The sequence below is a fragment of the Bos indicus genome, chromosome 20 (genome assembly GCF_029378745.1).
Source record: "Bos indicus isolate NIAB-ARS_2022 breed Sahiwal x Tharparkar chromosome 20, NIAB-ARS_B.indTharparkar_mat_pri_1.0, whole genome shotgun sequence".
NCBI lineage: Eukaryota > Metazoa > Chordata > Mammalia > Artiodactyla > Bovidae > Bos > Bos indicus.
The window spans coordinates 11,599,582-11,626,494 of NC_091779.1; the positions used below are offsets into that span (position 1 = coordinate 11,599,582).

Consider the following 26,913-nt stretch of genomic DNA (forward strand, 5'->3'; position numbering starts at 1 on the left):
AAGGACAAGCCATTGGTGCCTGAAACCCCAAAGTAAGTCTGGGGTTATTGCTGAGGGCTTACAAAGACTGTTACCTTTGTCCACCTGACTTTGCCCAGCTTTCATTATTCTTTTGAAATTATGTCCACAAGATAAAAAGAAATAAGGGCAAATAACACCTGTTTAGCCTCTGATTCTACTTAGAAAAGCTGTCATTGCATCATGTCTAGGTCTCTGCAGATATATGACTGTGATCACGTTTTCTAAATCCTTATTCAAACATTTGCTATTTATTGGAACTTATTGTATGCTAGGCACTGGGGAGGCTACAACACAAAGATAAGTTCCCTGCTCTGAAAGGACTAAAAGACCGACAGAAAGAGTGACATTCAGAAAACAATGGCATTAGAATACTGTGCTGGCTATAAGGAACTATATTTTTAATGTAATGATTTCATATGCTTTAGAGAAAGCTCCCTAGAGTTGAGGGGAATTTATTTAGTTACTATTTTTGTAATTACTCATAAAAGTTACCTGCAACTTTCTTTTGAAAAATGCTTGGACATTCTAAATGAGTCCAACAACATTTTTTATAACCTTTTATTCCCGCCAATGTGAATTTTCCTTCTTTCTTTCTTTCATTTTTGCTTGTAGAGGAGCAGTGAGGGGCAGGAGGAGTGGGCAGACAATGCTTCGATTACAGAGCCCATTCCATTGGGGAGTTATGCAACCAAGGGGAAAAATGCATTTTCCACTCATGAGGCCCTTTGATCATTTTGGCTCTTACATAACCCCCTAACAGCTGGAGCTGTAAACTTGAAAATTGGCAAGAACATCGTTCATATTGCGAAAGAAAACTCGAGCCACATTTGAGGAGAAACAGCTAGATATTTTCAAAGCGATTCCAGTATTTGTGTTCTTTAACATTTAGTGAGTGCTGGTGATGTTGGGGTGCTTTAGGCCAAGTTTCTTGCCCAGGAGGAGTCTTGACTGGGAATGCTATGAGCTGGGCCTGGTGCGGGAGCACGGGCCATGCTTTCTCATTCTTCTTTTCATTGTTGAGCTCTGGTCTGCAGCAGCCCTTCTGCCCACAGATGACCAAATGAATGCTTGCTCCAAAGTTCGGGACAGCCAGGAGTGGATTCATATCAGTCCATCCACTCCTCTTCAGCAGCCTCATGGCACTTGCCGGCTTCTCACCAATATCACTTCCTGTAAGCATCTTTCAGCAGGATCTCCCACTGCCTCATTCTGTTATCCCCCCTGTCCTCCTGGGCTCCCTACCTCTCTCCCACCTACTTCCTCTTCCTTCTCTTTTGTCTCTTCTTTCCCTTATCCCCTTATCTGGCTCTTCCTCCATCTTCCTTTTTAATATCCTTTTGGATATTAACTTGCTATTCCCTGAACTGGAAATAAACCTGTATAAAACCACTTGTTTCTTGCTACAACTTAAGCATTGCAATGAAAAACAGTCAACTAAGTTCAAATCCACTGCTTCACTATTAATAGCATCTTCAAAAATTTATTAACACCTAAAACCAAATGCAGAAATTGGTTTCCAAAAAGGTCGTTACACTTCTAACTTGCAGAAATAAAATTAGAGAGAGGCAAAATTATGTTTTTCATAGTGAAGCAAGCCACTGTTACTGGAAAGTCATTCAAATATGTAGAGTTTTGAGGTAATAAGAAACTCTCAGGCATCTAAATTCTTCCCATTATCCCTTCTCCATCAGAAGATTGTGCACATGTGGAATTACATGATGAGCAGCAAAGTTTGCCTTAAGAGAGACCTCGCATATGCATCTCCAGGAAAGGCAGGTTGCAAGGGAGGGGTGTGATACTTGCCACCTTGATATATTTGGATGTGGTTGCTGCTGGGACATCTGGCCTGAGGTCCTCCAGGATGGCTGCTCTGAATAGAGAGGCTGCCATGCCCTCATCCCCTGTTTTTCAAGGATAAGTGAGTATCTTATATGGGAAGCCCAACATGGCTCCCTGAAGTAGAAGCCACCTTTGTCTTGACCTGGAGGCCTCCTATGCTGCTATCAGCCATTCTGAATTCTGATGAAATAGAAATATAAAAGGGAAAGGGCTAAATTAACAGGAATGAGATTTAAGTTTCCCACTCTTTTGCTGTCAGTTCAGTTCAGTCGCTCAGTCGTGTCCAACTCTTTGCGACCCCGTGGATTGCAGTATGCCAGGCTTCCCCATCCATCACCAACTCTTTTGCTGCACCATGATTCAAACTGCTGCTCCTCTATTTGTAAGCAAAATCAGGGTTCTCATGGTTCTGAAGAAGCTTTCAGTTTTCCCAGCTGCATCTTTCAATGCCTTCCCATCTTTGTTCTTCCTTCTGTGGTCTTTGTGTATTTGTGCCTGCTGTAACCGCACATCATAATTGCAGGATGGTGCTTTGAGCCCTGGCATCCCTCTACTGCAGAATGCTGAAGCTGCAGACTATAAGAAATGCCTGAGGCAGGAAGGCCAACAGGAAGCAGTGGGTCTTCTCAGTGCTGTGAATTACTTCCATATCCTTCTAGGATCAGGCCAGTCTTCTGGAAGCATCTTGAAAGGACTTTTAGGAAGGAAGAGGTATGAGCTCTCAGGCATACAGCAAGAGGTTATCTTTAATTTTTGAAGAATTTTGATGTAATATAAAGATAAGTGGTACAATGAGGCTAATTTTTTAAATTTAAATGCTATATATGTTGCTTATCCTGGTGGTTGTGAACTGCTCATTTCTTTAAAGGTTGAAGAAAGAACTACTTTTGGTTAATTTTTACTTTCCACAGAAATGTTACAAGTATATCAATCAGGCATACTTCGGTAGAGAAATAGCTCACAAGTCAGGAAATACACTTTCCATGAGGTTTAAACTGGTAGATGCTCAAAGACTGTGGTAATGATGCCAACGATGATGGCACTGATGATGGTACTTACTGCATTGTGTGGCATTTGCTGTGGAACAGAGAGCTGATGGTTGACATCACTGGCTAGCAGTTTGAAGGCAAATGCAAGGCTTCTGCTAGCCATTGTCTCCTATGATTCTCCTGTGCAATCTATCTATGACTCTGCCAAAAATAAACTGATTATTTCAGAAAGTTTGCTGGCTTTGTTAGACCTTCACTTGTGACTATACAACTTTTTCTCAAAGGAAGCATTTTTAGTTAAAGGAATAAAGAGCTCATGAGTTTGCACAGGATGGAAGGTACATCTACTTCTCATCTGCTGGAAAGCTGATGCTTTTAGAAATCTTTGCCAAACTACTTTTTCTGTCCTCATTCAAAAGAATCCAAGAAAGAACTTGATGTGAAGTGAGATTTTTAATGTTTTCCATGGCTTATTTTTCCTTCAAACAACTTCCTCTCCAATGTTGATCATGATGATAATAACTGACATTCACTGAGTTCTTGTGGATACTCTGTATACTTAATCCTCATAAAACCTCATGTTACTGATGTCCATTTTATAGACGAATAAACTGAGTCACTGAGAAGTTTAATAATGTGCCCACGATCATATAGATAATAAATCATATATCAGATTTAGACCCAGGCATTCTGGCTTTAAGTCAAGCTCATATCTTGATGTTATGCTGTCTCCCTTGATGGAGGTAAAAATAACTGCTGTTTAATCAACAAAGATTCATGGAGATCTCGCTACGTGCCAGGGTCTGAATTAGGCACTGAGAAGACTGAAATAGAAAAACAAATATGGCCACAGTCATCATGGCATTTAGAATTCAGCAAAAGAGAGCAATATTAAGCTAATAATTATATAGTTAAAAACTATCATATTTCATGGCTTCCCAGGTGGCCCTAGTGGTAAAGAACCTGCCTGCCACTGCAACGGACATAATAGATCTGGGTTTGATCACAGGGTTGGGCAGATCCCCTGGAGGAGGGCATGGCAACCCACTCCAGTATTCTCGCTTGGAGAATTCCATAGTCAGAGGAGCCTGGTTGGCTACAGTCCATGGGTCACACAGAGTCAGACATGACTGAGGCAACTTAGCACACACATTATACACAATGAGAGCTTTTAACAGGGGACTCATTAACTCTCTGAATAAATCACACTTAATGTGATATCTGAAATAGCATGAGATGGCAAGATTAAGGGAGGAGGTAGGCAAGGGGTCAGAAGCATAGAAACTTTATCAGAGAGAAAGGCTGGGGATTTCCATTGTCGCAGTAAAGTTACAGTGACCACATGGGATGCATAATTCTTCATTAATATTTCCTTTAAGTATAGAATAAGATTTGATTTTTTAAATATATACAAATGGTCATGACTAGACCATATTCTAATTAGGGAATCAGTTGCTTAGTCATAAAATGCCTGATGATGATAAAGCATGTAAAGTAAGAAATGCTGTTGGAATGATTGGGAAGAGAAACTCCAAGGAAGCCAGAAGTGACTGTGTCCAGTGGGAAAAGACACACAGAGAGGAGATGGTGAACTGCACAAAGGCAAAGGATGTTTTCACATTAAAAGGGCATTGTTATTTGTTTCCCAGCTCAGAGCTATAAACATGAATATTGCATTTCCAAGTAATCCATAAGAATCCAATATTAAATGAATTATAAAGCCAATTAAGTAAACATTATAGAACATATAGAGTAACCAAATGGATAGGAACTCAGGACATAGACTCAGATATGCACAGAATACAGTATATCCTAAGGATGGCATTTCAAATCAGTGGAAAAAAGATGAGACTGAGACTAGCAACTATTCATTTGGTTCAAAATAAAGCCAGATTCCAAATTTACTCTTTACATCCAAATAAACTCCAGATAGAAAAAGTTGAATAATTTTTATGCTATTAAAATCATTTGAAGAAAACATGGGTGAATATTTTTATAATCTTTGCTTATGAAAGACCTTTATTAGAATACCGGGCCCAGTTTATAGACTCCTCCAGAATGGTTGGGCTGTTGAATTCTTCTAGAAGTTACAGAAGACTCTTCAGGAAGATCGCCTTCTACTAACCCCACCCCTGTAGCCTCAAAGAGGAGGGTTGACTGTACTGAGCTCTATCATAGCTTCCTTCTTGCTTCTTTTTGATTAAAACTTCTGCCTACCAATAAAGCATGTAGAAAATTCAGAAACTACAAAGTTAAAATTGGACTCTATGAAAATTTAAAATTTCTGTATAACAAAATTCATGGTAGGCAAATGTTTTAGGGCCTTCTAAAGAAAAGTACTGAAGCATAATTATAATGTGAATTAGCACTGATGGTTCTGCCCCTTATAAAAATTATCTTGGAACTTCCCTGGTAATTCCAGTGATTAAGACTTTGCTGTCCAGTGTGGGGGATACTGGTTCGATCCCTGCTTGGGGAGCTAAGACCCCACATGCCTCACGGCCAAAAAACCAAAACATAAAACAGAAACAATACTGTAACAAATTCAGTAAAAACTTAAAAAAAAAAAAAAGACTCTTAACAATCCCCTGAACTCAGAATGTCTATGAACTTGGATGGGGGGAAAAAATCTTAGTTTCTCCAACTTCCAGTAGGTCTGACTAAAACTTAGTATGTCTTTCGATTATGAATACAGTCAGTAAACTGCATTAGTATTAGTGTTGCCTACATCACTACTAGAAATCAGATATTTTTATATTAGGTTATAGTTGTCACTCTATACGGTCAGCAAAAACAAGACCTGGGACAGACTGTGGTGCTCAGATCATGAACTCCTTATTGCCAGATTCAGACTTAAATGGAAGAAAGTAGGGAAAATCACTAGACCATTCAGGTATGACCTAAATCAAAGCCCTTATGATTATACAGTGGAAGTGACAAATAGATTTAAGGGATTAGATCTGATAGAGCCCCTGAAGAATAACGGACAGAGGATCATGACACTATACAGGAGGCAGTGATCAAGACCATCCCCAAGAAAAAGAAATGCAAAAAGACAAAACGGTTGTCTGAGGAGGCCTTACAAATAGCTGTGAAAAGAAGAGAAGTGAAAGGCAAAGGAGAAATGGAAAGAAATACCTATTTGAATGCAGAATTCCAAAGAATAGCAAGGAGAAATAAGAAAGCCTTCCTCAGTGATCAGTGCAAAGAAATAGAGAAAAAAACAGAATGGGACAGACTAGAGATCTCTTCAAGAAAATTAGAGATAGCAAGGGAACATTTCATGCAAAGATGGGCACAATAAAGGACAGAAATGGTATGGACCCAACAGAAGCAGAAGATATTAAGAAGAGGTGGCAAGAATATACAGAAGACCTATACAAAAAGATCTTCATGACCCAGATGACCACGATGGTGTGATCACTCACCTAGAGCCAGACATCCTGGAGTCTGAAGACAGGAGGGCCTTAGGAAATGTCACTACAAACAAAGCTAGTGGAGGTGATGGAATTCCAGTTGAGCTATTACAAGTTCTAAAAGATGATGCTGTTAAAAGTGCTGCACTCAATATGTCAGCAAATTTGGAAAACTCAGCAGTGGCCACAGGACTGGAAAAGGTCAGTTTTCATTCCAATCCCAAAGAAAGGCAATGCCAAAGAATGCTCAAACTACCACACAATTGCACTCATCTCACACACTAGTAAAGTAATGCTCAAAATTCTCCAAGTGAGAGAGACTTCAGCAATACTTGAACTGAGAACTTCCAGATGTTCAACCTGGATTTAGAAAAGGCAGAGGAACCAAAGATCAAATAACCAACATCTGTTGGATCACAGAAAAAGCAAGAGAGTTCCAGAAAAACATCTACCTCTTGCTTTTGGTATTATTAACCACATCAAAGCCTTTGACTGTGTGGATCACAATAAACTGGAAAATTCTTAAAGAGACTGGAATACCAGACCACCTTACCTGCCTCCTGAGAAACATCTATGCAGGTCAGGAAGCAACAGTTAGAACTGGACATGGAACAACAGACTGGATCCAAATTGGGAAAGGAGTACGCCAAGGCTGTATATTGTCACTCTGCTTACTTAACTTATATTAAGTTAAATACAAATGGTGGGCTGGATGAAGCACAAGCTGGAATCAAAATCTCTGGGAGAAATAACAATAACCTCAGATACAGAGATGACCCCACCCTTATGGCAGAAAGTGAAGAGGAACTGAAGAATCTCTTGTTGAAAGTGAAAGAGGAGAGTGAAAAAGTTGACTTAAAACTCAACATTGAAAAAACGAAGATCATGGCATCCAGTCCCATCACTTAATGGCAAATTGATGGGGAAACAATGGAAACAGTGAGAGCCTTTTTTGGGGGGGCTCCAAAATCAGGGCAGATGTTGGCTGCAGCCATGAAATTAAAAGACACTTGCTCCTTAGAAGAAAAGCGATAACCAATCTAGACAGCATATTGAAAAGCAGAGACACTATTTTGCTGATAAAGGTCCATCTAGTCAAAATTATGGTTTTTCCAGTAGTCATGTATGGATGTGAGAGTTGAACCATAAAGAAAGCTGAGCACTGAAGAACTGATGCTTTTGAACTGTGGTGTTGGAGAAGGCTCTTGAGACTCCCTTGGACTGCAAGGAGATCAAATCAGTAGTCAATCCTAAAGGAAATCAATACTTAATATTCATTGGAAGGACTGATGCTGAAGCTGAAACTCCAACACTATGGCCACCTGATGCAAAGAACTGACTGACTGGAAAAGACCCTGATGGTGGGAAAGATTGAGGGTGGGAGGAGAAGGGGATGACAGAGGATGAGACGGTTGGATCATCCAACCAACTCGATGGATATGAGTGAGCAAGCTCTAGGAGTTGGTTATGGGCAGGGAAGCCTGACATCCATGGGGTTGCAAAGAGTTGGACACGACTAACTGAACTGAACTGATAATTGTCACAGCTATCATTTGCCCTCAGTACTAAATTCAAAATTTAGGGTAGTTATTAGACCCATTGTTAGATCTCTTTATTTGATGAGGCAATAAAATATGTATGTGTGTGTATATATATATATTTTTTTTTATATTGCACATTTGTTTTTAAAGTTATTTTGCTAAGTGCAATTTAACATACTTTGTTTCTATGTAATCCTGTGTATTTTATTTTACACGTGTAAAATCCAGGGAATTCCCTGGTGGTCCAGTGCTTAGGACTCCACACTCTCACTGCTGATTGTTCAATCCCTGGTCAAGGAACTAAGATTCTGGAAACCTCACGGTGCAGCCAAAAGGAAAAAGAAATCTAATCTACAAAGGGGCCGGTGGGCTTCAAAACACTGTCTCAAGAGTCGGCGTTATAAACAGTCTAAGAACTCCACATTAAGGTAATGAGAAAGACAGTCATCAGACATACATACAGTCTTTGTGGCCAGCGCCCTCAACCTCAGCCTCATTCACTAGGTGGGTGTGTAGGGTGTTGGCACCACATATGACATGGTGTGTCTCACGCTCCAGAAGTGAGCCCAGCAGGTGGAGAGAATGTGGGGGTCAGGGGGTACCCAGATAATAGTAGTCAGTCTGCTTCCAGCTGGGGAGGTCAGGTCCCATAACTGATGTTGTCAGAGCAGCGACTCCTCTGTTGAAAGGGTTTCTCCATTTTATTACAGTGGAGGATGGCCTTGTTAGTCGCTCAGTTGTGTCGGACTCTGCGACCCCACAGACAGTCAGCCTACCAGGCTTTATCTACATGGGATTTCCCAGGCCAGAAAACTGGAGTGGGTTACCATTTCCTTCTCCAGGAGATTTTCCCAACCCAGGGATCAAACCCGTGTCCCCTGCATTGCAGGCAGATTCTTTACCATCTGAGCCACTGGGGTGATCTCTTAACCCTTTGAGACTGGCACTGAATCTTGGGCTGATAGCCTTAATATATACCAAAAGTCTTAGAAATCAGTGAGAAAAAGAATACCCCATCAGATAAGTAAATAAAATATAAACAGGCCATTAAAATGGTTAAATGTGGAGAAATGGATTTGGCATTACTAACAATCAAGGAGTTGCAAACAAAGCAAGATTTTTAAAATGTCCATTGATTTGGCAAAGTTTAAAAAATTGACACAAAACTCAGTTTGATAAAGATATGGGGAAAAAAACACTTGTGCCTTGTTAGTGGGGCTGTAAATTACTATACTTTTGGGGAAAGTTCAGTTTAACAATATTTATGTAAAATGTTATTTATTCATACCATATGGCCTAATAATCTCCCTTTTAGGAATTTACCCTCATGAACTAATCATAAAAATGTGAACTAAAATATGTACTGGAGTGTTTATTACTCCCTTATTTGTAATAGCCCAAAACACTGGAGGCAGCCTCAGTGTCTTCTATAATACAGCAGGGTCGTTCATAAAGATATTCTGTTTCATCTTCCTCATATGTTAACCCCATTCTAAGAAAATGGGCATGGCCTTGTTAACCCATGAAGCTTCTTGGCCTCAGGAGAGGTGTGTGTTGTACAATGGGAAGCAGAACTGGCCATCTGAGAAAGTCTTCCTTGGCTTTTTTTTTTTTTTTTAATATGAGTTCATTTTCTTCTTAAATATTTATTTATCTTTTTGACTGTGCCAGCTCTTAGTTGCAGCATGCAGCTAAGTTCCCTGACCAAGGATTGAACCCAGGCCCCCTGCATTAGAAGCTCAGAGTCTTAGCTACTGGACCACCAGGGAAGTCTCTGGAAAATGAATTCATTTTCAAGTGATTAAAGCCAGGGAAGGGGAAAGTGAGACAGAAAGAATGGAGGAGGTTTTCAGAGAGGAGACAGGGCTCTGTGAGTCCTGTGTGTTGCTGGGTCATGGGCTCTGCTCCCAAGTTTTGCTCAAGGGTGGAAAAAGAATGGGGGTGCAGAAAGGATGCTCGGCCTGAGACATCTGACCCCAGCAACCTTGAAAACGATGAGCAGCTATAAGAACCATGGTCCCCGGGCTTCATGGAGACATTTAGGCTGAATGGATTTGATCTGTGCAGTATCTGGAGAGGGTTAAAGGCCAGACAGCTATTTTTGAATATAAGACTCCTTGTGTTGGGGGTGTGGGGAAGGTGGGAGCAGGGTAGGAGGAGAGGGAGATTCAGTGATGATTGCCTTTGATTATCCCCCAGCCTGGATGAAAGTGAAGAGTGGAATTTAATTTGATTCATAGAAGTAACCAATGTGGCATTTCCTGCCCACCTGAGTTCTCAACTTGTGTCAAATCTGCTACAATGTCTTTCTTGCTAACTCAATCTCCTTTCTGATAATTTAGTAGCAGAGGGCTCAAGGGTGGGCAGCTAGGGCTGCCCCATGACACACAGTCTCCTGCAAGCTGAGAGAGAAGGTTTTGCACAAATGTGATGTTCAATGAAAGGAGAAACACAGGGGTTTAAGAAAGATGTACTGATACCTTGTTATAGAAGCCATGTATCAACTGAAGGAAACCAGGGAGAAACTGCTACATGGTTCCAAAAAACAATTGTAAACCACCTCATAAATAAAGGCAACGAGAGGTCTATGAAATCTATGAAATCTTTGTACACTTTTCACTCAGGGGTAGAAAGTAGGTCAGAACCTATTCCAATCCACCCCAGGTGAGGGTCTTAGACCACCAGAAACTACGCAATTGGACATTGCCACAGAACTCTGGACTATTAAAGGCTATTGTGCCTTCCACACAAACTGGAACAGAACACTTGTCCTTTGAGAGTCTGAACAAACATGGATCCAAACACACTGAGAGTTATCAAGTGTTTAAAATCCGTCGAGAGGGTGCCCTGTGGACACAGGCTTCTCATGTAGGGTTTAAAAACCTTAAAGCAGAAATCTCTTTGGCCCTGGCTCTGGAACTAGCCTTCTGGAGGTAGTTTGAATGCAAACCTGATTTACCTTTGTGAACTAAGCTGGCACATGCATTCAAGTCTAGAGCTGAAAGTCATGAAACAGGAAAACCTAGTCAAATATGAAGGGTAACTAATTTTGGGCTTTTATTTCTTGGTTTGGGGATAAAGTGAGTAAAACCAGTAAATGCTTTTTTTTTTTTTTACTTTCTTTTTCCACAAACATTTTCAGTACTCCGATAAGGTAAACAGCGTATCATTCCATGAGAAACTCCAGTTACCAAAAAAGGCCTTTAAGAGATGAACTTGGTAGAGGAGTATTCAGGAAGATTGGCAGACTGACTATCAGTTGGGCATATGATATCATTTTCTTCATCTGACAATTAAAAATTCCTTTGGAAAACTCTAATTCAAAAAGATAGATGCACCCCAATGTTCAGAGCACCATTATTTACAGTAGCCAAGATATAGCAGCAACATAAACATCCATCAATAGGCGAATGAATAAAGAAGTTGTGGATACACTCACTCACTCACACACACACACACACACAGATACATACATACTCATACAATGGAATACTGCTCAGCTATAGAAAAGAATGAAATAATGCCATTTGCAGCATCATGGATGGAGCTAGAGATTATCACACTAAATGAAGGAAGTCAGACAGAGAAAGACAAATATGATATCATTCATATGTGGAATCTAAAAAAATAATACAATTGAAGTCTTTTATAAAACAGAAATAGACTCAGACATAGAAAAAGTTATGGTTATCAAAGGGGAAAGGATGGGAGGGACAAACTGGGAATTTGGGATTAACAGATATACACTGCTATATACAAAATAGCTAAACAACAAAGAAGGACCTATTGTATAGCACAGGGATGTATTCAATATATTGTAATAACCTATAATGGAAAAGAATTTGAAAAATTATGTGTGTATGTATATATATACATATATATATATATACACATATATATATGTACACACATAACTGAATGACTTTGTTGTATACCTGAAATACTGTAAATCAATTATACTTCAATAAAAAAATGCCCCAAAGAACTAATCATATATTTTAAGATCAACTATAACCCAATCCATCACTTTGCAACACTTGATTATATAAATCAGGTGCTAAGATAAATTGTCCACTGGAAAGTTTGGGGAATCTTTTGACTTTATAACTCAATGAAGACATTATCGATGATGACAGCAATTGATTCTAGATCTTTAGATCTTATTAGATGCTAGGTTTTCTCCCAAGCAATTTATCTGTGATAATTCATTTAATTCTGTCACCAACCCAAAAAGTATTTAATATAATTTTATGATATGTAAATTTGTCCTGGATCATATGACCAGTGAGTTAGATGAGAATCAGCTCTTTGTCTGACAGCAAAGGTCAACTTAAATTTTTTAAATTTTACTTTAAAAACTGACAGAATTGACAGCTGATAGTTGACACTATTTTTCATACAATATTATGTAAGTTTCAGGTGCATGACATAGTGGTTTGACATTTAAATACATTATGAAATTATCACTATGATGAGTCTAGTAACCATCTGTCACCATACAGAGTTCTTACAGTATTACTGACTATATTCCTATGCTATACATTATATCTTATGACATATATTTTACAACTGTAAGTTTTACCTCTTAATCAGATCAGATCAGTCGCTCAGTCGTGTCCGACTCTTTGCGACCCCATCAATCGCAGCACGCCAGGCCTCCCTGTCCATCACCAACTCCTGGAGTTCACTCCGACTCACGTCCACTGAGTCAGTGATGCCATCCAGCCATCTCATCCTCTGTCGTCCCCTTCTCCTCTTGCCCCCAATCCCTCCCAGCATCAGAGTCTTTTCCAGTGAGTCAACTCTTCGCATGAGGTGGCCAAAGTACTGGAGTTTCAGCTTTAGCATCATTCCTTCCAAAGAAATCCCAGGGCTGATCTCCCTCAGAACGGACCGGCTGGATCTCCTTACAGTCCAAGGAACTCTCAAGAGTCTTCTCCAACACCACAGTTCAAAAGCATCAATTCTTCAGCGCTCAGCCTTCTTCACCGTCCAACTCTCACATCCATACATGACCACTGGAAAAACCATAGCCTTGACTAGATGGACCTTTGTTGGCAAAGTAATGTCTCTGCTTTTCAATATGCTATCTAGGTTGGTCATAACTTTCCTTCCAAGGAGTAAGCGTCTTTGAATTTCATGGATGCAATCACCATCTGCAGTGATTTTGGAGCCCAGGAAAATAAAGACTGACACTGTTTCCACTGTTTCCCCATCTATTTCCCATGAAGTCGTGGGACCGGATGCCATGATCTTCGTTTTCTGAATATTGAGCTTTAAGCCAACTTTTTCACTCTCCTCTTTCACTTTCATCAAGAGACCTCTTAATCACCATTACCTATTTCACCCAATCCCCCACGCTCCCACACCTTTGGAAACCACCCTCTTGTTCTCTGTATCTATGAATCTGTTTCTATTTTGTTTGTTCTTTTGTTTTTCAGATTCCACATATAAATGCAATCATACTCGATTTGACTTTGTCTGACTTAGTTCACTCAGCATAATACCCTTTCAGTTCAGTTCAGTTGCTCAGTCGTGTCCGACTCTTTGGGACCCCATGAACCACAGCACACCAGGCCTCCCTGTCCATCACCAACTCCTGGAATTTATTCAAACTCATGTCCATTGAGTTGGTGATGTCATCCAACCATCTCATCCTCTGTTGTCCCCTTCTCCTGCCCTCAATCTTTCCCAGTATCAGGGTCTTTTCAAATGAGTCAGCTCTTCACATCAGGTGGCCAAAGTATTGGAGTTTCAGCTTCAACATCAGTCCTTCCAATGAACACCCAGGACTGATCTCCTTTAGGATGGACTGGTTGGATCTCCTTGCAGTCCAAGGGACTCTCAAGAGTCTTCTCCAACACCACAGTTCAAAAGCATCAATTCTTAGGTGCTCAGCTTTCTTTACAGTCCAGCTGTCATATCCATACATGACTACTGTCACAAATTCAAGATGGTTTTTCTTTATATGGTGAGTAATATTCCATTTCATATATGTATACTACATCTTCTTTATCCATTCATCATCCATTGATGGACACTTAGGTTGCTCCCATATCTTGGTTATTGTAAATAATACTGGAATGAACACAGAGGTGGCTATCAATTTGAATTGGTGCTTTATTTTCTTCGGGTAAATATTTCAAAGTGAAACTTCTGTATCATATAACAGTTCTAACCTTTTGAGGAACCGCCATACTGTTTTCCATAGTGGCTGTACCAATTTACAATCTCATCAACAATGCACAAAGGCTCCCTTTCTCCACATCCTCAGCTATAGTTTAATATAGTTCCATTTGTTTATTTTGCTTTTATTGCCCTCATCTGAAGAGACAGATCATAAAGAATATTACTAAGACCAATAGTGTTGAAGTCAATGTTTTAAAACCATCATAGACTAGCATCTCTACAGTGAGCACACTGAATCCCTTCATTTGCTTTAGCACTCCTAGTCTCTGCAGCGTCTCTTCTCCAAGCTATATCTAACAAAAAAATGGAAATGCAGCATTCGAAGGTAAGTGAGCCATAGCCACTGCTCTGACTTTTCATTTTGCACTCAAACCGTTTAAAGAAAAATAGTGACAAAGGCTCTAATTGGGTGGAAATGGCGTGAGGGAGGATTTGAGTGTTTCAGAATGTAGACTGACAGGCCCATCACATGCCTTTTAACAGAGGCACGCCTGCTACTCTGTGGCATGTCAGAGCCTGAAGGCCAGCCTGTGATGCGCCTATCACTTTACTGAAAGGAATCCCACATGCCCATCCCTGTAAGTGTGACAAGAACCCCGGCAGCCAGCTGACCCATGTGCCAGCCCCCAGACACCCGTTCCTACCAGGGGAGAGGGGGCCAGAAGGACGATGGCATGACCAGGCACGGTCAGTATGCATGAAATCTGAGAGGATCACATAGTTACGAACAAACCGCAAAACGCAGCCTCGTTCATGTTTGTTCCTTGTCATGGTTGATGACATTTGCCATAGAGCAGAGATCCTCAATGAATGTTGATGTTTGATAAATATTTACATAACAGTGTGCCTCAGTGCGTTGTCTCTGCTATAAAAATAGACACAATATAAATAACGTATTGGATAGGATGTTTGGCTTTCACAAGTTATAGCCTCATAGAAATGGCTCATAAAATGTTTGGGCTGGGAGGAATATTAGATACCATAGACACTCCCGACACCCTCATTATAGATGATAAAACAGGTTCTAAAAATATAGTGACTTCTCCAAGGTCATAAGTACTTCTTTAATATTAATGCTATATAAACATAAATTATACATTGGAAAAGACTCTGATGCTGGGAGGGATTGGGGGCAGGAGGAGAAGGGGACACCAGAAGATGAGATGGCTGGATGGCATCACCGACTTAATGGACGTGAGTTTGAGTGAACTCCTGGAGTTGGTGATGGACAGGGAGGCCTGGCATGCTGCAATTCATGGGGTCGCAAAGAGTCAGACACGACCAAGCGACTGAACTGAACTGAACTGAAAAATGTATAGCGGTATAGGGAAGGTTAGTACTTGTTTTTAGAAAGATTTTTTTCTTTTTTGGAGATAGGATCCAAAATCTAAACCGATTTGAAGTCCATCAGTTTAGATTTTCTCCTCCTGTTATGGATATTATAGGAAAAATATGTAATCTGTGCCTGTAGACATCTTGTATAGTGTAGCTATTAGCACTGTGCCTGGAGGAAATAAGCATCAACAAATATTAATTATCATTATTATTATTCCTAACAGCAGCTTGTGACTGCTGTTAACACAAGTATGTCCAAACATTTTCAATGTATTATCACTATTTATAAGACATTTTAAAGCATGCTTTCCAAAAATATATATTATTTAAACTTAAATTGTATATTGGATTGTTTAATATATACATTATAAAAATGCATGAAATAGAATCAAAAGGGTAAAATGAAAATAAAATATACATATTTGCATACATGAGGTTCCTTTTACCAATCTGTGACTTTTTTTCATATGTTTCAATGTTCCCATGATAAGAAAGGAAATGAGAAGAAAAATATTTAAAAAGAAGAATTTTCTGTTTCTATTCCTTACAAACTGTCTTGTGGTGTCTCTTTGGTTTTCTAACTTGAAAGTACAGAGTTTGATTGATCATCTAAGACATGTTCCTTGACTCCCTTTACTTTCCAGGGGGCAGGCAGTTCCCTCATTAGCCCACGTCCAATGCCTCTGAGAGTGAAGCTTACAAGAAGAGAAGAAAGTTATGCTAATCTGTGTATCCATGCTGTGGGGACCTAGTAGGAGATACACTTTGAGAGCTATTATTTCAACCCTCTCTTCTTCTTGACTCACACCCAATAAATCAACAAAGTCTGCTGAGTTTTCTAATGTCAAGCACATATTATTAAGTTTTTGCTGTTGTTTAGTCACTGTCGTGTCCACCTCTTTCGCGACCACGTGGACTCTAGCCTGCCGGACTCCTCTGTCCATGAGATTTCCCAGGCAAGAATACTGGAGTGGGTTGCTATTTCTTCCTCCAGGGAATCTTCTTGACCCAGGGAAGGAATCTCCTGCATTGGCAGGCCAGTTCTTTGTGGATGCTAAATGGTGTTGCAGAAAGGCCATTGTGACCTTCACCTTCATCTTATCCTCTATAGGAAGTGAATTGAGAAAAGAACAACAATGAACAAAATCCCTCCCACCGACAAGATCACAGAACCATGAGAATCCTTCATAAAGTACCTGGCAGCCAGGACAAAAGTAGTAGCTTGTGGAGGGAACACTGTTGGACTCCAATGTTACACACTCACACCAGAGTTTGCAGACTATTCAGGAAGGAGGAAATCAACTGATGAACAAATTAAACGGATTTTTTTTAAGGGGAAAATAACTCTTAGAAATAAGGTTTCTGAAGCAAGAAACAAATATCCTTACTTGGATCTGATCAGAGCCAAAGGGACCTAGAGCAGAGGCAGGACCTGGCTAGTCCAGAAGACAGTCCCTGAACTCCACTGGCTGAAGATACTGGCCTGCTCCCAGGTTAGGAGGAACTGGCACCTGCAACATCAATGTATCTTTTAGAGGTCGTCTTTCCCAGGTATGGACTAAGAACTGATTTTTTAACCAAGTATGGTTTCTATTATTTTTATCACACCCTCCTGTCATCTTCATAAACTTCTGGGTTAAAAGTTCTCCTTGGGTTTAATTCTCTATGGATAGATTTGCCAAATTTGCCTGGCTTTCAGAATCATTCTAGCGACCAGAGTAGGAAGCACAATTCAATAGGGAATCACTTCCTTTTCATCCGCAAGTCCCCAGCGTCTAGCACAGTGCCTGGCACACTCCGAGTGTTTGGTGGTATACGATAAACTTCTGAGCCGATCCCAGCGTTTCTTGGCAACTTCTCTGCTCTTCTGAAGCTTTTCCGCTCCTGGCATGCGAGTCTGTTTAACAGCCCCTGAAGGTATCTGGCTTACTCTTACTACTTCATGCCTCAATCTGAAGTAATGTTCCCTTGTTCCCTTCTCTTTCTCTGCTCTCCAAATGGAACATTCCCATAAATCTTGCTCAGAACTCAGATTCTCTGGGGAACTACCTTGATGGTTTAGTATCCTTTTTCTTTTGGGCTCGTTAGTGACTATGCAGTGCCACAAAGCCTGTACTCGTGTTTCCCATGGCTGTTTTCTTGCTGGACATTGCAGGTATGCAGTGCCAGTGGTGTGAGGTGGCGTGGGATGCTTAATAACCTGGGAGTCAGGAGACCCAGGAGCTGAGTCTCAACTCTTTCTCCAATCAGCTATTCAACCAGGAGTAAATCATGTTCCCTTCCATAAAATTCTTCCTTCCTTTGTTGAATAACAGGATTCTAGCTTTATTTTACAATTGCTTTCCCAACTATATTGTGAGGTTTTTGAGGCCTTTTGATTTTTATAATAGTATTCATGAGTTTGACAAGTGCTCCATAACTATTTGTATGATTTTTTGACCATTCTGACCAACTAAAAATGAACTTCTGGTTCTCAATTTCAAGGTTTTGTATGTTTAGCACGGTAAAACACCCTGGAGTAAAGGTCTATAAATGTGCATGAGGAGGAGGCAGGGCACTGGGCAGAGCTGGGCTCTGGTTCTAGTCCCAGGTCTGTGTTCCCACCTCCCTCAGGTACTAATCCCCAGCCCCAGCCTCTTCATTGTAAAGCTGGCAGGTGACTCTCCACTTTACTCTCATTTTAATTTCCCCAAATGTAATTCCCCCAAACAGCACAATCCTCCAGTCTCAGAAAGCTGCATTCTCTTGTCCAGCCTATCCACTTTTCTGTAGTCAAAAGCCTTGTTACATGAAGGACAAGTATAAATCGTGGTCTGTGCTTAGAGATACCAGCACTTGTTCAGCCCAGTGCCCCTGACAGGTTGCCAGAATGACAGGAAATTCAAGGAAGCAACTGAAAGCAGGGGAAGGGACAGGAACAGAACACAGCTGCTCATTTAGTCCTTTAGCAGTAAGACTGAAACACGCTCTTCTGGCAGCTAAAAGGAAGGTGACAGGAAACCTGAGAACAGGGAACTAAATTATCACTAATGCTTCCGGTGATACCTCAAACCTTCTTGTCTTCCTCTAGCTTTGATTTCACAGCCGGACACTTAACAGCCCCGGTAGGTAATACGTGCCTCACTTGTACTGGATTGGAAGAGGATTAAGAAGTCTGGATTCTATTTCACCCTTGAAACCTCCATTTGCTTATGGACTGAATTTACATAGAATGAAATCACAGAATTTGACTATTACATATAAAATGTTACTAAGAAAACAGAAGGTGAAATACAGGCTGTACTTGGTCATTTTTGTACTTAGTTCAAGGTGTAGATCAAACTCCAATCCTTTGTTAATTCACTGATCAACACGAACATCCACACATTCATGAAGTAGACATTTTTTTCAGCAGCATTATGTGTCAGGCACTGTTGTAAGTACGATGAGGACCAAGGTGAAAAAAAGAATTAGTGAGCCCTGGAGGTTATTGTATCCAGTGAGGAGACAGAACAGACTATTATGATATACTGTGATGGAAAACGTTCTGGAGTCACATTAGGCTCCAGCTCAGCCCCTTTATGTTTCCTTCATGGTACCCAGTCTAGCGTGTAGTTATTTTATTTAGGTAGGGGCTTTGTTCTGTCTCTCCAATTAAAATTTAAACTCTAAAGATCTTGTCTGGTGTTTCCACTCTTATATGGGCTGTGCTTATTTGCTCAGTCATGTCTGACTGTACCTCACACCTAATCTAGAGCCTGACAATAGTAAATGTTCAACAGTATTTGTCAAACAAACAAATTTGTCTGTTGTGGAATTCAGTTGTTGACTAAGGAAGTCAAAACCCTGACTATGTTAACATGTGGCACTAACCAGAAAGCTGGAATCATTATGAACTAAAATCTGAAAGTTAAAATTTTAGAAGGCAGATATCTAGATTGTATTATAATTACACAGGGCATATTGCTGTTCATTTGCTAAGTTGTGTCTGACTCTTTGTGACCCTATGGACTGATTCACTATCTGCTGGAGTTTGCTCAAATTCAAGCCCGTTGAGTCAGTGATGCGATCTAATTATGTCTAGGTAATACTGTATGCATATCTCTGGATAACAAATGTCTGCTTTCTTTTTCTTGAAGGGAATATTCAAAATACAAGCCTTGCATAGAGACCCCTGAGGAAAGAGAGGGGAAGCCCTTAGACACAGACATGGAGGTTTTGCTGTAAGCTGACACCTGCTTCCCTGACCAGCTACGTTTCAGGGCAGTAGGTTATACATTCTGAGAGAGGAAGGAAGACATTACAGTTCTTTGCCTTCTTTGTGGGAAGCCTTGACTGGTGTGATGGTCATTCACAGCAATCCATCTTTTCCTAGAAGGCCCTCTGCCTTTCCTGACCCACCTGCAAGGTTGGGGCTGCTTAGTAGGAGTTTAGCAGTGCTCACACTCTCCTGTTGAAGGATGCAGTGCTGGCGAACAATGTGGTCACAGCCCCTCTGTCAACAGGCGCGACCCGCTTAGAAAGCCTTCCCGGCCTGGGGTGTGGTGGGGTGGGGCTTCAGCCAGTGTGTGCCTTAGTGGCCGTGCGCTCACCACTCCACAGAACAAGAAAGAACAGGGCTGCTTCTCCACCCCAAGGGCAGTCAGCTAGGGAACAGGGCCACATCACAGCTCAGCAGGTACACGATGCTCTGCGGAGGCCAGAGCCTAAGGGGAAACTCATCCTCTCCCACAGAGCTTGTGCCCGAGACGAGAGAGAACAGAAATCCGGGAACCCGTGGTGAGGAGCTCATGCTCGTGACGAACTGACTTCCACCAGGAGTCTGACGTTCCCACTTGTTTCTGGCACGGAAGAAGGAAAGCGAGGTGGGGGAAGGGAGAGGGCCAGGCAATTACGGTCAGAACTCAAAGCCGGAGATGCGGTGGAGACTCACGGGAAGCCTGTGGCACCTTGTGAGGACTCTCAGGGTACCTGCAATCGGAGCTCAGGCCTCCTTCCTCACGAGGGAGAACCCGAGAAGACCATGTGGATTCTAAGCCCCCCCCGCACCTCAAGCAGGTACATTCTCCACAACAGAAAAACAAAAATCTACTTCATTGTGGTACACAAACTTCTGGATACAGGAAAGTTTTTGCTTGTTTGTTTGTGTAGAAGATAAAGATTGTCAACAGGTTTGAAATCTGTGACTAGAGACAGACATAAGACAGTGACCTCAAAGACAACATTAGAATCCAAGAATCCAAATACCAAACTGAATTCCTTTACAACTTTTTCATGCTTTTGACTCGCAATTCCTCACAACTGAGACTTAAAATATTTGTTGACAAGATATGAATGCTGGTTCATCTATATTGTGTGATGATAAAGTTGATATAAGACCAGATGTTAACGAAGCTAGAAGAACACTACCCTAGCATCTCCTAGAACACTGCACCCCAAAACTGTAAGTTATCAGGAGTGTTTTGGTATATAATAAACTATTATAAATGTTATTATATTCAAAAAATTGCAAATGTTCCGTAGCTTTCAGCTCTATTATCACTTTGGCACTGCTATGAATAAGAAATTCTGGAAAACCTTATTACAAACACCTAGAAATGCTGTTGAAGACTCACAAACAGCCTTTTAAAAACATATGGTGCCTCAGAGAGAGAGAGAGAGTCTATAGTGATGAAAACCAGAGTGAACTGAACCAGAGCGATGCATGTGTAATAGAGACAAAAGCTACTCTGTGAGGTTCCAATACTAAGAACTCAGGATCTGGGTTTTAGCCCATGTGGAAGAATGAGAAGCAAGACTTTGTCCCATATAAAGTGTGGAGAAGGAACACAGTTCCACAAGTTCTGTACTTATGATGGGTTATAGCCAGGTGAAAGGGTGGCCTAAAAACACTCTTCCCTGGAAAAGAGACCTAGTGGCAAGAAAACTTGTCAGTCTAAGTGACAAGAAAACTGGCTTGAAGTGAAAAAAAAAAAAAAATGTCTCCAAAAAGTCGTAACCATAAGCCTGCCCATGAAGAGATTAAGGATTTGAATCACATCATCTGCACAGTCCAGGGAAATTCAGTTCAATAAATTAAATTGAAATGCTTCTGGATCAGAAGTGTTCCAGAGGCTTGGAAAAAGATAACACAAATCCTCTATGGAGAAATGTACCTCAGTCTATGCCTTTCAGAATCAGTACATATAAAACCAGTCAGATATGAGCTCCTTGTTACATTTCTTCAAGAAAAATAAAATCAAATGATCATTCCATGTTGCCTGCATAATCCCATCCCTCAGGCCTGTGCCTCCTGAGGTTTCCACTCTACAGGTTTTACACTCATGAATGCCAGATGCCCAAGTCCCTGCATGCTGTCTTTCCTCACTCTTACCAGAGCCTCGGATCCACACCAGTAGCCTGGACTTTTCAGCTGTACACTTGCAAGACACCGACAGGTCATTTGTAGCTTATCTCCACCACCACACATGCCCATAGCTGTTTGTGGGACTGGATCTGGACCTGACTCCTATCTCTGTCCTGCATTGCTATAGCTAGCCCCTGTAGCTGTGCAGCTATACACTACCTGCCCTGAATCCTGTCATCAGCACATTCCAGCGTGCATTAACCCACAGCTGAAAGTCTTTTCTTACTAAAGTCAGTCCATAAAGTCTGGAAGAGGTGACATTCATCATATGGGCAGACATCTATGCAAGGCTACAGAGATCATGAAGAATCAGATAAACATGACCCTACCAAAGGAACACAGTAAAATTCTAGCAACTGACCTATATAGAAATGGAGATTCATGAATTGCTGACAAAAACTTTAAATGATTGTTTTAGCAATGTTCAGAGAACACTACAATAGAGTACAGATAAACAATAAAATCGGGGAAACAATACAAGATCAAAATGAGAAGTTCAACAAAAAGAAAACATAAAAAAGAACCAAACAAAATTTGAAGCTGAAGAATACAATGACTGAGCAGAATAATTTAATAAAGAGCTTCAAGAGCACAACTGACTAAGCAGAATAAAGAACCAAAGACTCAAAACCAGATAATTTGAAATTATCAAATCATGGAAACAAATGAAAAAAGAATGCAAAGAATGAAAAAAATCTATAGAACTTATGAGATTCCATTAAAATAAACAATCTATACTATTGGGAATTCCAGGATGAAATGAGAAAAATGGAGACAGAAAGCTTATTTGAAGAAATAATTGCTGATAGCTTTCCATATAAGGGAAGAAATTTGGGTATCAAGTTCACGAAGTCATATTTCCAAACAAATTTAATCCAAAGATGTCTCCAAGATACATTAAAACAAAACTGTCAGAAATGAAAGATATAGAAAAAAAAAATTGAAAATAAGAGAAAAGAAGCATATCATTTGTGAAGAAACCTTCATAGGCTATCAGCAGATTTCTCACCAGAGACTTTGCAGGCCAGAGAGAGGGGGATGATATATTCAAAGCATTGAAAGAAAAATCTACTGACCAAGAATACTTTACCTGGCAAAGTTATCCTTCAGAAGTGAAGTAGTGATAAGGACTTTTCCAGACAAACAAAAACAGGGAGTTCATGATGACTAAACTTCAGTTCAGTTCAATTGCTCAGTTGTGTCCAACTCTTTGCGACCCCATGGGCTGCAGCAGCCCAGGCCTCCCTGTCTATCACCAACTAGTGGAGTTCACTCAAACTCATGTCCATTGAGTCAGTGATGCCATCCAACCATTTCATCCTCCGTCATTCCCCTCTCCTCCTGCCTTCAATCTTACCCAGCATCAGGGTCTTTATAACGAGTCAGTTCTTCAAATCAGCTGGCCAAAGTATTGGAGTTTCAGCTTCAGCATCAGTCCTTCCAATGAACACCCAGGACTGATTTCCTTTAGGATGGACTGGTTGGAACTCCTTGCAGTCTAAGGGACTCTCAAGAGTCTTCTCCAACAACACAGTTCAAAAGCATCAATTCTTCTGTGCTCAGCTTTCTTTATAGTCCAACTCTCACATCCATACGTGACTACTGGAAAAACTATACTAACTAAACTTGCATTACAAGAAATGCTGAAAGGAGTTCTTCAAGGTGAAATGAAAGAGTGCTAATTAGTATGAAAACATATAAAAATATAAAACACACTGGTAAAGGTAAATATATAGTCAAATTTGATAATGTACTATAATTCAATGTGGTATGTTAACCACTTAACTCTAGCATAAATGTTAAAGAACAGATGAATTAAAAGTAACTATAGGTAAAATAATTTGTTAATGGATATACAATAAAAGAAGAGGTAAACAGTGACATCAAAAATAAAATGTGTGGGAGGAGTAAAAGGATAAAGATTTTGTAGACAGTTGAAGTTAATTTTTTATCTGCATTGTTGTTGTTCAGTCACTCAGCTGTGTCCGACTCTTTGTGACAACATTGACTGCAGCACACCAGGCTTGCCTGTCCTTCACCATCTCCCGGAGCTTGCTCAAACTCATGTCCATCGAATTGGTGATGCCATCCAACCATCTCATCCTCTGTCGTCCCCTTCTCCTGCCTTCTGTCTTTCCCAGCAACAGGGTCTTTTCCAATGAGTTGGCTCTTTGCATCAGGTGGCCACGGTATTGGAGCTTCAGTTTCAGCATCAGTCCTTCCAATGAACATTCAGGGTTGATTTCCTTTAGGATGGACTGGTTTGATCTTCTAGCTGTCCAAGGGACTCTCAAGTCTTCTCCAACACCACAGTTTGAAAGTATCAATTTTTTGGCACTCAGCCTTCTTTATGGTCCAACTCTCACATCCATACATGACTACTGGAAAAACCATAGGTTTGACTATATGGATCTTTGTTGGCAGAGTAATGTCTCTGCTTTTTAACATGCTGTCTAGGTTTGTCACAGCTTTTGTTATAAGGAGCAAATGTCTTTTCATTTCATGGATGCAGTCACCATCCACAGTGATTTGGGAACACAAGAAAGCAAAGTTTGTCACTGTTTCCAATGTTTCCCCATCTATTTGCCATGAAGTGATGGGACCAGATGCCATGATCTTAATTTTTTTAATGTTGAGTTTTAAGCCTGCTTTTTCACTCTCCTCTTTCACTTTCATCAGAAGGCTCATTAGTTCCTCTTCACTTTCTGCCATAAGGGTGGTGTCATCTGCATATCTGAGGTTATTAATATTTCTCCCTATAATCTTGATTCCAGCTTTTGATTCATCCAGCCTGGCCATTTCACATGACGTACTCTGCATATAAGTTAAATAAACAGGGCAACAATGTACAGCCTTGGTGCGATCCTTTCCAATTTTGAACCAGTCTGTTGTTCCATGTTCAGTTCTGTTGCTTTTTTGACCTGCATAGATGTTTCTCAGGATGCAGGTAAGGTAGTCTGGTATTCCCATCTCTTTAAGAACTTACCACAGTTTGTTGTGATCCACATAGTCAAAGGCTTTAGCATAGTCAATGAAGCAGAAGTAGATACTTTCCTGGAATTCTCTTGTTTTTTCTATGATCCAGCAGATGTTGGCAATTTGTTTTCTGGTTCCTCTGCCTTTTCTAAATCCAGCTTGTTCATCTGGAAGTTCTCTGTTCACATACTGTTGAAGCCTAGCTTGAAGGATTTTGAGCATGAACTTTCTAGCATGTGAAATGGGTGCAATTGTGTGATAGTTTGCACATTCTTTGGCATTGCCCTTCTCTGGGATTGGATTGTTATATTTATAAGATGTGTTATGTGTTCCTCATGATAACCACAAAACAAAACTCTACAGTAGATACACAAAAGACAAAGAGAAGGTATCTAAGGTGTATTACTATGGAATACCATCAAGTCATTTTAAAAGATGGCAAGAGAGGAGGCTATAGTAGTAGTAGTATTTTGTAGTTCCTACAAAATAGCCAAAAGCATTAAGATGCCATTAAAAAGACCATGCATGCATGCTAGGTCATTTCAGTCATGTCCAGCTCTTTACAGCCCAACGGACTATAGCCTGCCAGGCTCCTCTGTCCATGGGATTCTCCAGGTAAGAATGCTGGAGTGGGTTGCCATTTCCTCCTCTTCCCAACAGAGATCAAACCCAAGTCTCTTACTTCTCCTGCATTGGCAGCCATTAGTGCCACCTACCATGCCTATCGGGGCTTCCCTGGTGGCTCAGTGGTAAAAGAATCTGCCTGCAATGCAGGAGATTTGGGTTCAATCCCTGGGTCGGGAGGATCCCCTGGAGAAGGAAATGGCAACCCACTCCAGTATTCTTGTCTGGAGAATTCCATGGATGAGGAGCCTGGCAGGCTATATATAGTCCATGGGGTCACAAAGAGTCGGACATGACTGAGCGGTTAACACACACACCATGCCTATCAATAATTACTTTAAATGAATTAAATTCTGCAATCAAAGGTATTTAATGGTTAAGTGAATAATCAAGATCCAGCTATATACTGCCTGCGAGAGTTACTTCTGTTTTAAGGATGCATATAGGCTCAAGGAGAAGGGATTGAAAAAGTTATTATATGCACATGAAAAACCAAAGATGGTAACAATAACCCTGTATACGAGACAGCAAAAGAGACACTGATGTATAGATCAGTCTTTTGGACTCTGTGGGAGAGGGAGAGGGTGGGATGATTTGGGAGAATGGCATTGAAACATGTATAATATCATGTATGAAACGAGTCGCCAGTCCAGGTTCAATGAACGATACTGGATGCTTGGGGCTGGTGCACTGGGACGACCCAGAGGGATGGTACGGGGAGGGAAGTGGGAGGAGGGTTCAGGATGGGGAGCATGTGTATACCTGTGGCGGATTCATGTTGATATATGGCAAAACCAATACATTATTGTAAAGTTAAAAAAAAAAAAAGAGAGAGAGCAGGGGTAGTTATACCTATATCCAACAAAATAGATATTAAGTCAACACAGTAACACAAGACAAAAATCATTATGTAATGATTAAGAATTAATTTACCAATAGAATATAACAATCTGTAAATATTTATGTATTCAACATGGAAGAATCTAAATATAACAAGCAAGTACTACCAGATCTGAAGGGAGAAATAGAGAATTGTATAATAAAAGTGGTCTTCAATACTCCCGCTGTCAATAATTGATAGATTTTTAAAAAACTATTTAATCATTGTTTATTACTCATATATCAACTGATAGATTATACAGATAAAAAATTAATTTGGAAACACTGGACTTAAACTATACTTTTTTTCCCTTTGGCCACACCACATGGCTTGTGGAATCTAAGCTCCCCAACCAAGGATTCTGAGTGATATATTAATTAAAATGTAGACTCCTGCTCTCATAGTTCTACCATTTAACACTATTTTTTCCTTTCTCTGTAGTGTGGAGTGTCTGCCAGTGGCAACATTTTTCATGGCACAAAGAGGAATGTTGAAATTGGCAAATCTCAAGCACTGAATAAAAAATCAACATTGCTCATTTGAACTAGAATTTTATATATAAGTGTTCTGATCTGGGATAACTTCAAGAAATGATATATTGGTTTCTTCCTCTTTATACAAGGTATAATTGTTATTAGGAATTCATTTTTATATTTCTCAAAGCCAAAGATTTTCAAAACATAATATGAAATCCACTTAATCAATTATTCTTCTTGCC

At 40.4% G+C, this 26,913-nt stretch overlaps 1 long non-coding RNA gene across 1 annotated transcript in view; it reads left to right on the forward strand.

Moving 5' to 3' along the window:
- The window catches only part of LOC109574645 (uncharacterized), a 51,604-nt gene continuing 24,691 nt past the window's right edge, over nt 1-26,913 (forward strand). The window contains exon 1 of the long non-coding RNA XR_002183121.2: nt 1-26,913. This exon is cut by the window's right edge and continues 21,780 nt beyond it. This is a non-coding gene — a long non-coding RNA (uncharacterized lncRNA).